This window comes from Capricornis sumatraensis, chromosome 12 (assembly GCF_032405125.1).
Source record: "Capricornis sumatraensis isolate serow.1 chromosome 12, serow.2, whole genome shotgun sequence".
NCBI lineage: Eukaryota > Metazoa > Chordata > Mammalia > Artiodactyla > Bovidae > Capricornis > Capricornis sumatraensis.
In genome coordinates, this window is record NC_091080.1 from 29209967 (window position 1) to 29222872 (window position 12906).

At 39.9% G+C, this 12906-nt stretch overlaps 1 protein-coding gene across 1 annotated transcript in view; it reads right to left on the reverse strand.

Moving 5' to 3' along the window:
- KPNA3 (karyopherin subunit alpha 3) overlaps positions 1-12906 on the reverse strand; it is a 92432-nt gene that overhangs the window by 52566 nt on the left and 26960 nt on the right. The gene's annotated exons all lie outside the window — the stretch shown is intronic.

Consider the following 12906-nt stretch of genomic DNA (forward strand, 5'->3'; position numbering starts at 1 on the left):
ATCAAAGGAACAGAAGAGGGAACCCACACAAACCTGCCCAAACATGCTGAATCGCCTTCTGACAGAGGCATGAAAATAATTCAACAGAGGAAAGCTAGACTCTTCAACAAATGATGGCATTCAGGTAGACGTTAACAGACAAGTATATGAACCTCAACTTGAAGACTCATACCTCATACACAAAATATAATACAAACTGATCATGCTGAAATTTAAAACTAGGATCTGGAACTAGGCAAAGAATTCTTAGACTTTTCCCTAAAAGCATGATCCATAAAAGAAAAAACCAATAAATGAAACTTCATCAAACTTTAAAATTTTACTCTTAGAAAGCTTCCATGTGGAAAGGATGAAAATGAAATATTTTCAATGACACTATTATAGAGAACTCTTATAATATTAGAACAATTAAATTAGAAAATAGGCAAAAGAAATGAAGAGATATTACATCAAAGAGGATATACAGATGGCAAATAAATACATGAAAAGATGATTATTAACCATTAGGGAAATGCAAATTAAAGCCAAATGAGATATTACTACACACCTACCAGAACAGCTAAATTAAATAACTGAGACAGTACCAAACGCTGAGGAGGATGTGGAGAAACTCATGCACTGCTGGCGGAATGTAAAGCAGTATCAGGAAAATCGTTTTTTTTTTTAACTAAACATGCAAATACACTGGACTTGGCAACTACTAGACATACATCCCAAAGAAATGAAAACTTACATTTCATAAATATACACAAATGTTGGTAGCAGTTTTATTCATTCATGACAGCCCAAACCTGGAACCCAGACGTCCTTTGTAGTTTAAACGAAATTTTGGTACATCCATACCACAAAATGCTACCCAGCAATAGAAAGAAATGAGGGACTTTTCTGGCAGCCCAGCGGTTAAAACTCCACACTACCACTGCAGGGGGTTTGGGTTTGATCCCTAGTTAGGGAACTAAGATCCTGCACGCCATGTGGTATGGCCAAAATAAAAACATTTTTTAAAAATGAATGAACTATTGATACAAGCAACAGCCTGGATGAATCTCCAGGATTCACATTCTGTTGAAGCCTGGCTTGGAGAACTTTGAGCATTACTTTGCTAGCATGTGAAACGAGTGCAATTGAGTGGCAGTTTAACATTTTTTGGCACTGGAATGAAAACTGACCTTTTCCAATCCTGTGGGCCACTACTGAGTTTTCCAAATTTGCTGGCCGGTTGAGTGCAGAACTTTTGCAGCATTATCTTTTAGGATTTGAAATAGCTCAACTGGAATTCCATCACATCCACTAGCTTTATTCGTAGTGATGCTTTCTAAGGCCCACTTGACTTCACATTCCAGGATGTCTGGCTCTAGGTGAGTGATCACACCACTGTGGTTATCTGGGTCATGAAGATCTTTTTTGTATAGTTCTTCTGTGTATTCTTGCCACCTCTTCTTGCTGTCTTCTCCATCTGTTAGGTCCATACCATTTCTGTCCTTTATTGTGCCCATCTTTGCATGAAATGCTCCCTTGGTACCCCTAATTGTCTTGAAGAGATCTCTGGTCTTTCCCATTCTATTGTTTTCCTCTTTCTTTGGATGGATCACTGAGGAAGGTTTTCTTATCTCTCCTTGCTATTCTTTGGAATTCTGCATTCAGATGGCATTCTTTGCCTTTCATTTCTCTTTTTTTCTCAGCTATTTGTAAGGGCTCCTCAGACAACCATTTTGCCTTTTTGCATTTCTTTTTCTTGGAGATGGTTTTGATCACAGCCTCTTGTACCATGTTACGAACCTCCGTCCATAGTTCTTCAGGCACCTATCAGATCTAATCCCTTGAATCTATTTGTCACTTCCACTGTATAACTCTAAGGGATTTCCTTTAGGTCATACCTGTATGGCCTAGTGGTGTTCCCTACTTTCCTCAATTTAAGTCTGAATTTGGCAATAGGGAGATCATGATCTGAGTCACAGTCAGCTCCCAGTTTTGTCTTTGCTGACTGTATAGAGCTTCTCCATCTTCGGCTCTACATATGGACATCACCAGATGGTCAATACCGAAATCAGGTTGATTATAATCTTTGCAGCTGAAGATGGAGAAGCTCTTGACTGTATATATATCAATATTTTACAGTACGTTACCATTGGAGGAAACTGAATAAATGGTCTCTTTGTATTATGTTCTACATTTGCATATGATGTTATAATTATCTCAAAATAAAGGTCAATTTTTTTTAAACCTTTAAAGGAAATTCCCTGGTGGTCCAGTGGTTAGGACTCCATGCTTACACTGCTGAGGGCGTGAGTTAGACTCTTGGTCCAGAACTAAGATCGCATAAGCTATGCTGTGCAGCCACAAACTACCAAAAAAAAAAAAAAAATCAATAGACACACACACAAAAAAGTAAAAAATAAAAAGATATATTTTACATCAGATGCTGAAGAGGAGGGGAAGAAGTCATAATCAATTTCCAAACTGTACATAACAGGGAATCAACAGGTAATAACTAAAAGAGAAGGAACCAAATAAAGCTAACTAGCTACCGTAACAAAAATACAAACCTTCTATAAAGTATCAGAAAGTATATGTAAAGAATCCCCTAGGACTATTTCACACATAAATATATGGAAACAGGGAAGAAATAAGGTAGAGAGCTCAAGGAAATTAGGCTACATATGACTTCAGAATGTATGAAAATGAATTACATACGTGTATGACAAAATGAAACTTCAAGAAAAGTAATCAAAAAAAAAAATCATGAAGCTAAATGTGCATCCAGTTAGTGGCACAGTCATACTGTAACCTTCAACCCAGTAATTTGTATATCCCGAATCAACTCTAAAATGTACTCATAATTAATACTTTACTAAAATTTTGCCTTTTTAAAAACACAGGCCCTATATGACATATGGTTTACATATAATTTCATGCGGTTTTAGAGCCATCAGAAAGCCTCTATTAACTCCAGGTTACAAATCTCTACAATAAAAGTAAGTAATTTCAGAAAAGGACAGGAAGGGAATTTGGGGGTTAATGGAAGTAGACTAAAACTAGATTTTTGTGATGGCTGCACAACTGAACAATTGACTACAAATCAAACTTTATACTAACTGTAAGTAAATTATACTGTATATAAACCATACTAACATAAACCTGTTTTTAAAATCCTCTGCAATACAGGTATTTATATACTTGCTCCTTCTAAATACAGTAATTGAAAAATATGTATAAGTTTTATTTGGGGAGGAGGTAGAGGACTACATAAGGATATAAAATTGACCTGTCAAGTAGTGATAAAACTAGAAAAAAATAGCTCTGGGACAATAATAACTAAATTTGCCACCAACTGAGTCATCCATGTTTCAAGGTATTCATGACAAAGCTGACTTCTGAAAAGCAATGGAAGCCCCAGAGCGGTAAAATTGGTATCTTCAATGAGCTGAAGGAACATTAACTTCAATCTCAGAATTCTTACAAAGAAGGAATTGTAGAATTCAAATACACCACTTTACAACTAACAAATTAATGGACCTAGGCAGTGATCATCAACGGTTGCTAATAGCAGGAAATGAAACAATCCAGCACTGTAGTTTGCTGTTCAGTTGCTAACTCGGGTTCAACTCTTTGCGACCCCATGGAATGCGGCACACCAGGCTTTCCTGCCCTTCACTATGCATCACCTAATAAAAATTATGAGCTTCCCTGTAGGAAAAAGGTAGCTCAGTCAGTAAAGAATTTGCCTGCAGTGCAAGAGACCCGGGTTTGATTCCTGGGTTGGGAACATCCGGTGAAGAAGGAAATGGCCACTCACTCCAGTATTCTTGCCTGGAAAATCCCATGGACAGAGGAGCCTGGCGTGCTGTGGTCCACAGGGTTTCAAGAGTCTGACACGACTAAGCAAATAAACCACCACCACCACCACCACCTGGTGGCTCAGTAGTAAAGAACCCACCTGCCAGTGCAGGAGATGCAGTTTAATCCCTGGGTCAGCAAGATGCCCTGGAGGAGGAAATGCCAACTCACTCCAGTGTTCTTGCCTGGGAAATCCCATGGACAGAGGAGCCTGGCGGGCTGCAGTCCATGGGATTGGACATGACTTAGTAACTAAAGAACAACAACAATAAAAATTATGTATTATCCAAGAAAGTGAAAAGCCAATCCGTGGAATGAGAGAGAAGATTTGCAAATTATATATCTGATAAGGGACATGTATCTAGAATAAATGGTGTTAGTCGCTCAGTCGTGCCCGACTCTTTGCGACCCTACAGACTGCAGCCCTCCAGGCTCCTCTGTCCATGATTTTCCAGGCAAGGACACTGGAGTGGGTTGCCATTTCCTTCTCCAGGGGATCTTCCCAACCCAGGGATCGAACCCGGGTTTCCTGTACTGCAGGCAGATTCTTAACCAACTGAGCTATGACGGAAGCCCAGAATGGACCCATACAATTCAATAATAAAACAACACAATTTTAAAATAAGCAAAGGATCTGAATAAACAGTTCTCCAAAGAAGATAAACAAATGGCCAATAAGCACAGGAAAAGATGTTCGACATAATTAGCTATCAGAGAAATAGAAAACAATCACAAGATACTCATTAAAATGGATAAAATAAAGACGACAGGTAAGTACTGGTGAGAATGTGGAGAAATCAGAACTCTCACATTCTGCTGGTGGGATTGCACAATAATCTGAAAAACAGTCTGGGAGTTCCTCAAAAATTTAAACGTTGAATCACCACATGATTTAGCAACTAGACTCCCAGTATATACCCAAGAGACATGAAAACATATGCCTGCACAAGAACTTGTACCAGAATGTTCACAGCAACTCAGTCCACAATAGCCAAAATGTGGGAGTAACTTAAATGCCCCACCAAATGGATACATATAATGTGGTATACCCATACAATGGAAAATCATTCAGTAATAAAAAGGAATGAATTATTAACATATACTAAAAACATGAATGACCCTTGAAAACATTATGCTGAATGAAATTAAGTCAGTCACAAAAGACCACATACTATATGATTCCATTTATGTAAATGTCCTGAACAGGAAAATCTATGGAGATGGAAAACGGATTAGTTGAAGCGGATGGAGAATGGAGAATGACTCCTAAAGGTCATATTATTTCTTTTTGTGGTAATGAAAATATTCTGAAACTGGGTATGGAGATGGCTGTACAACTTTTACTTTTAGTATGAATATGCTAAAACCCACTGAGTAGATGTGAAAATGTATGTAAACTGTATCTCAAGATCTTTCTTTTGCAGTATATAATACCACATACAAATCAATCTTTGCAAATAGATTTATTAATAAACAAAGCATACCAAGCCTTTACATGTAACAACCAATTTACAGGAAATGAAAAGAACAGAAGGATATACTAGACATCAAGAAGTTGCAACGAGCAAAATTCAGGATAAACAACTCCATTTCTCAAACAACAAGCAACAAGGCAAAGGCGGGTGGGTGGTGGTGGCTTGAGAAATGGAGCAGGAACCTACAGACTGGAGATCTAAGAGACATGTCAACCAATCACAGAACACAGAACTCATATGAATGCTGACCCAAACAAACTATAATGTAGTCATGCCCAGATGTGAGAGAGTTGGACCATAGAGAAGGCTGAGTGCTGAAAAACTGATACTTTCAAACTGTGGTGCTGAAGAAGACTCTTGACAGTCCCGTGGACAGTAAGTAGATCAAAACAGTCAATCTTAAAGGAAACCAACCTCGAATATTCATTGGAAGGACTGATGCTGAAGCTGAAGCTCCAATACTTTGACCACCTGATGCAAAGAGCCAGCCCGCTGGAAAAGATGTTGATGCTGGGAAAGACTGAGGATAGGAGCAGAAGCAGGCAACAGAGGATGAGATGGTTGGATGGCATTACTGACTCAATGGACATGAGTTTGAGCAAACTCAGGGAGATAGTGAAGAACAGGGAAGCCTGGAGAGCCGCAGTCCAAGAGCTAACAAAGAGTCAGACACGACTTGGCAACTGAACAACAACACTACATACATTAGAATGTGTGCACGTATGCTACAGATAAAACACAGCTGGGAAGTCTGAACAATGGATATTTAAATGAAGTTACTTCTACAATGGCACCCCACTCCAGTACTCTTGCCTGGAAAATCCCATGGATGGAGGAGCCTGGTGGGCTGCAGTCCATGGTGTCGCTAAGAGTCAGACACGACTGAGCAACTTCACTTTCACTTTTCACTTTCATGCACTGGAGAAGGAAATGGCAGCCCACTCCAGTGTTCTTGCCTGGAGAATCCCAGGGATGGGGGAGCCTGGTGGGCTGCCGTCTATGGGGTCACACAGAGTCAGACACGACTGAAGTGACTTAGCAGCAGTAGCAGCAGCAGCTGTCATTTTAAAATTTTTAAACTTTTCAAGATATAAAAGTATATACAGATTAAAGCAGAAAATAAATTCACCAAAAGAAGTTCACTTCAGTTCAGTTGCTCAGTTGTGTCCGACTCTTTGCGACCCCATGAATCGCAGCACACCAAGCCTCCCTGTCCATCACCAACTCCTGGAGTTCACTCAGACTCACGTCCATCGAGTCAGTGATGCCATCCAGCCATCTCATCCTCTGTCGTCCCCTTCTCCTGCTGCCCCCAATCCCTCCCAGCATCAGAGTCTTTTCCAATGAGTCAATTCTTCACGTGAGGTGGCCAAAGTACTGGAGTTTCAGCTTCACCATCAGTCCTTCCAATGAACACCCAGGACTGATCTCCTTTAGGATGGACTGCTGGATCTCCTTGCAGTCCAAGGGACTCTCAGGAGTCTTCTCCAACACCACAGTTCAAAAGCATCAATTCTTCGGCACTCAGCTTTCTTCACAGTCCAACTCTCACATCCATACATGATCACTGGGAAAACCATAGCCTTGACTAGACGGACAGCGGTTGGCAAAGTAACGTCTCTGCTTTTTAATATACTGTCTAGGTTGGTCATAACTTTCCTTCCAAGGAGTAAGCGGCTTTTAATTTCATGGCTGCAATCAGCATCTGCAATGATTTTGGAGCCCCCCAAGATAAAGTCTGACACCGTTTCCACTGTTTCCCCATCTATTTCCCATGAAATGATGGGACCAGACTCCATGATCTTTGTTTTCTGAATGTTGAGCTTTAAGCCCATTTTTTCACTCTCCACTTTCACTTTCATCAAGAGGCTTTTTAGTTCCTCTTCACTTTCTCTTCTTCACCAAAAGAAGAGATCCCTCAAACTCAAACATACATGGAGACTTGATATGATAGAGATGGTATTGCAGACTACTAGTAAAAAAGACAGGCCATTTAATAAATGGTCCTGAGCCAAATAATTATCCATGTGGGGAAAAAAAAATGAAACTGGATACCTACTATATCACCATACAGAAAAATCAATTTCAGATGGTTTGAAAATCTATAAAATCAACACTTTAAGTTTTTAAAGAAAAATATCTTTACAGTCCCTGGGTGGAGAAAAGTTTAAGTAGAACACAAAAATGTTAAAATCAAAACAATAACTCCATTAAAATTTAGTATTTCTGGTCTTTGAAAGGTGTCACACAGAAAGTGAAAAGAGAAGCCAAACTGGAAAGAAACCTGAAGCATGAATACTAAACAACAAATATCCAGAATATACAAAGTGCTCATACAAAAGACAACAGACAGAACAGGAGAAAGACAAGGCATTTCACAGACGATAAAACAACAGTCAACACGAAACGATGGTCAAGCTCATCACGTAGGAAGATACAAACTAAGAGTGTAGTGAGACACCTTTCTGCACTTTAGACTGCCAAACCTTGGTAATATACCACCAAGTGTTCATGAAGATGTAGAGCAACTGGTGAGTTGATACAATCAGTTGGGGGAGAAAATTCGGCATTTTTAAAATATGGTAAAGATGAAAATACTCAAGTACACAACAATTCTATTTCAAGGTATAAATCCTACAGAAACTCTTGCATATACTCATCATGAGACAAATATAAGTGGTTTCTGGCATCACTGGTTTATAATAGCAACAAACAAAAATACTGAAAGCAACGCGAATGTTCATTAAAAGGAAAATAAGTGAATCGTGAGGCAATCATTACTCAGCAATGAGGATGAATGAACTACAGCCACACAAATGAATCTAGAGCTGTTAACATTACATGAACAAAACAACTGAAAACTTTTTATTTTCCACATTATACAGTACGAATATTTCATATTATAAAAAAAGCAAGCAAAAGTAAGTACTATGTTTTCAGGATACAGACATGTACGATAATCAGGAAAAGCAAAGTAATGATTTACACACATTTATGACAATGGATTACTTTTTATATATATGTGTGTGTATGTGTGTATATATATGGAATGAAATACATCCTCTGGCTCTGGTGTCACACATGCACTTTCATTACAACACAGAGGCCCACAGTCTAGGGTACAAGTCCCTCAGCCCAGTCACGGGCAATATAGCGGCAGAAGAATTAGACAAGAATGTCACTACTTGGACTGCAGATTTACTTCTGATAGAAAGCTAGGGATGTGATCAGAAAGATAGCTTCTGTTTCTAGTTCTTAAACTTAGTATTGGATTCACAGATATTTGTTTTATTATTTCTTCAAAACATATCTACATTATCTATTTTTATATATCAAATGTTACACAATTTTTTAAATGTTTAAAGGAAAGAAAACAGCACTACTGATATACAACCAAGCATTGTGAGCTGTCCACAGCTGTGATCCACTGACATTTTGCTTCCCATTTCACTTGTGACCAGTAGAATCAACATATCAAACTGCAGTCACAGAGTATGAAAGTGAAAAGTGAAAGTAAAGTCGCTCAGTCACGTCCGACTCTCTGCAACCCCGTGGACTGTAGCCTACCAGGCTCCCCTGTCCATGGGATTTTTCAGGCAAGAGTACTGGAGTGGGTTGCCATTTCCTTCTCCAGCGGATCTTCCTGACCCAGGGATTGAACCCAGGCCTCCCACATTGTAGGCAGATGCTCTACCATCTGAGCCACAAGGGACTATCTAATGCTAATGAATCCACATCAGATTTCAATCCTCAGAATGTGATCCAGAAAACACTGATAATCTCAGTATCATTTAAGGCTAATTCAAATTCTAATTTACCTTCTGATACGATGCCCTGCTCTGGGTTAGTAGCTCTCCAATTTTCAGCCTGCAGTAAAATAAACTAGCTTTGTTAGAACACAAACTGGGACTTCCCTGGTGGCCCAGTGATTGGGAGTCTGCCTGCCTATGCAGGAGATGGGGGTTCCATCCTGGTCTGGGAAGATTCCACATGCCTTGGGGTAACTAAGCCCCTGCACCGCAACTACTGAGCCCTCAAGCGGCAACTACTGAAGCCCTCACGCCCCAGAGCACGTGCTCTGCAACAGAGAGGCCACCACAATCAGAAACCTGCACACTGCAACCAGACAGCAGCCCCCGCTCACTGCACCCGGGCGCCACAATGAAGACTCCGTGAGGCAGGAAAAAGAAAAAAACCAACAGGCTGCTGGGCTCTGCTCCCAGATTCCTCAAGCAGCAGGGCAGGGGTAAGGGTTAAGAATTTGTTTCCAACAAGATCCCAGATGATACTGATGCTGGTGCTGCTAGAACCACACTCTTAACCACTGCTCTTGGTTAATTCTCTCATAAAATAACCAACAAAATTATCACTAAATTAGAAAGTATCCATATCATACCAAACAATTTTCCTCTAAGGTTTCATGTAAATTATTCAACACACACTGAAGACATATTACACAAATCACATTAGAGCACCATCCTAGAATGGCAGAGCACAGTGGTTAGAAATATCTGCTCTGGAGTCAGTGGTCTAGGTTTAAATTCAGGCTCCCCCATGCAAACTGGATGATATTTTCGAAATGTTACTGGCCTTTCCATCTTAGCTTCTTTATCTATAAAATGATGATAACAATGCCTCATAGGATTACATCAAGAAATGAGTCAAGTTCATGTTAAAAGTTTGCATAATGGGGACAGTGCCTGGCACAGAGAGCCCGCAAGAACATTAGGTACCATCGTCATTATTAACGATGTCCCCATGTTCCACATGTGTCAGAGTCAATGTCTCATCCACCTCCATACGCTTCAAGACCACTGCTTCCGCGTAGCTGTGGAGAAGAACCTACCTCATTTACCACATCACTCTGCCCATTTTCATTTCTGTCACCAGTGCCCTTATAATCAGCAAAGACGAGAAGCTGGTTTAGTTTTCCTCTCCAAACCAAGTCCTGACCACATCCCTGGTATCTTCAACAACCCTTCTAACAGCCTGTTCACCAGTTGTTCTTTTTCCTAAGTTTCCAGCAACCCTTTCATCAAGAACCAACCACAGATCTGCCAGTCCAATTAGGATAAATTTGGGATGTTTTACACTTCATTCATAAACTCTGGAATATTCAACATTTTAATATGAAATGCGTAGACTTTCCCTTAAACACATGTACACTGACCTCTAATTTGAAGAATCTCTGATCCTAGCAGCAAAATACGCCAGAGATCCAATTAAGGCAACAGACAACTTCCCATTCATTAGTCACTGGACAGACTGACCTAGATCCACAAAGATTACTTCAGACCCTCAGCCCTTGATTTTCTCCCACTTTATTAACCCCTTCCGGTTTTGCTTCCTTCTTACGTAGTCCTCATACTTCAACACTTCTGCCCCCTGTATTTCTATCCTGTTGCCCTGATAAAAAGCTAACTTTGACTCACTTTAAGTCTTACTCCAAAAGCCAGGCTAGCAAGCGCTGCAAGAGAAAAAAACAAAACAAAAACAAACCTCAGCCTCCAATATGGGTATTACCAATTCCAGGTCTCTAATCTCAGTTAAACTCTCAATGCTTGCTGTTTGGATAGTTTTCCCGCCTTCCTTAGGTAGGTTTTGCACAAAAAAGCTACTATCCACAAGACCCCTTTTCCATATTCTCCTTCCTCTCTGAAGAAAACCAGGCTCTCTATTTATTAAGAAAACAGGAACCATGAGATGGTAGCAATTCTCTCAACTTCCTATCATCCACTGCACCTCCAAATCTCAATTCCATCCCCAATCAACTGCATCCTCAAACATTTTTCTTTCCCTTTCATCCTATCATAACCACTGGGCCTTTCATCAGTTACCCCCTTGTCCATTTTCCCAAGCTCTATTTCTCATCATCATGAATTTGCTCAAGTCTCTCTCATCTTATTTGAAAAAAAAAAAAGCCCTTCCTCAATCTACATTTTCTTTTGACAACTGTCTTCCTTTAGCCAAAATTCTTGATGGAACAGTCTATAGCATTTTCCACTTCTTCACTCCATTCACTTAGCCAGCTTTCAAAAAACTTCACTAACATAGCTTTTGCAAACATCATCAGCAATCTTCTATTCATGACACATCCGTCTGTGGCACCTCTGCAGGGACACACTGTCACCCGTTCACTCTCACTCCCTTGACCCCCATGCCGTCCTCCTCCGTGGCCTCCTTCCCCGTCCCACTATGGTGCTCTCCCTGTAGGCTCTGTCTACAACCTTGCAGGCCACTCATCTACTTCTTTCACAAACCCCTTCTAGAATACTATATTTCCATGGCTTCAGTTACCAACTTTATATTATTAACTCTGAATCATCTGGGTTTGCTTATTGATGAATTCTGAAACATGTATGGTGTGTAACTTTTCAGCAAGGTTATAAACATTTGTATTAGGAAACATCCAGTTAATCTTTACAGGAAAATGTTTTTGTCTGGTGTTTAAAATAGTACAGTATATTCTTCTGCCTGCCTGCATACAGTCTAGGTTCCACAGTGGAACCATTGTTCCTCTGGTGGTGGTTGTTACAGCAACATTGAGATATCATTCACACGCCTGTAACTGAGCCATTTATAGTACACAAATTCAACAGTTTTTACTACAATCAGAGTTGTGCAACCATCACCAAAATCAAATTTAGAGCATTTTCTTTTGAAAAAAAAATTTTGGCCACACCATGTGGCCTGCAGGACCTTAGTTACCTGATCAGGGATCGAACCCATGCCCTCTGTAGTGGAAGCACAGAGTTTTAACTAATGGACCACCAGGGAAGTCCCTAGATTATTTTCATCACTACAAAAAGAAACCTTATTTCCTTTAGCAGTCACCTGATTCTACCCAACTCTCACCTCAGTCCTTTTCAACATTAACCTATTCTTGCTTCTAAAGATTTGTCTCTTCTGGAATATAAATGGTCATATAAATGGAATTATATAGTATATCCCTTTTTTTTTAGTGGGTGGTTTCTCCAGTTAGCATGTTTTCAAGGTTTATTTATGTTGTTTCCTTTTATCAGTACTTCTTTCCTTTTGTTGCTGAATAACATTCCACTGTAAGGATGTATTCCACATTTTATTTATCCACTCATCAGTTGATAAGACACTTGGATTATTTCTACCCCCTCCAGTAGTCTGGTCTGGAGAATTCAGAACTATTCAGGACTATACAGTCCATGGGATTGCAACGAGTTGGACACAACTGAGCGACTTTCACTACTTTTTTACTATTACAAGTAAGTTTTGTGGAGAAAACATGTTTTTATTTCTTTGAAATATAAAACTAGGAATGGAATTGCCAGATCATACTGTAACTCAATGTTCAACCTTTAGAGGCTGCCAAACTGTTTTCTACAGCAGGTATAAGAGACAGTGTTAGTCACTTAGTCGTGTCCAACTCTTTGTGACCGCATGGACTGTAAAAGCCTGCCAGGCTCCTCTGTCCACGGACTTTTCCAAGCAAGAATACTGGAGTATGTAGCCATTCCCTTCACCAAAAGGATCTTCCTTAAACAAGGCTGGAACCCTCATCTCCTGCATTACAGGCAGATTCTTTACCATCTGAGCCACCAGGCAAGCCCAATTGGCAATC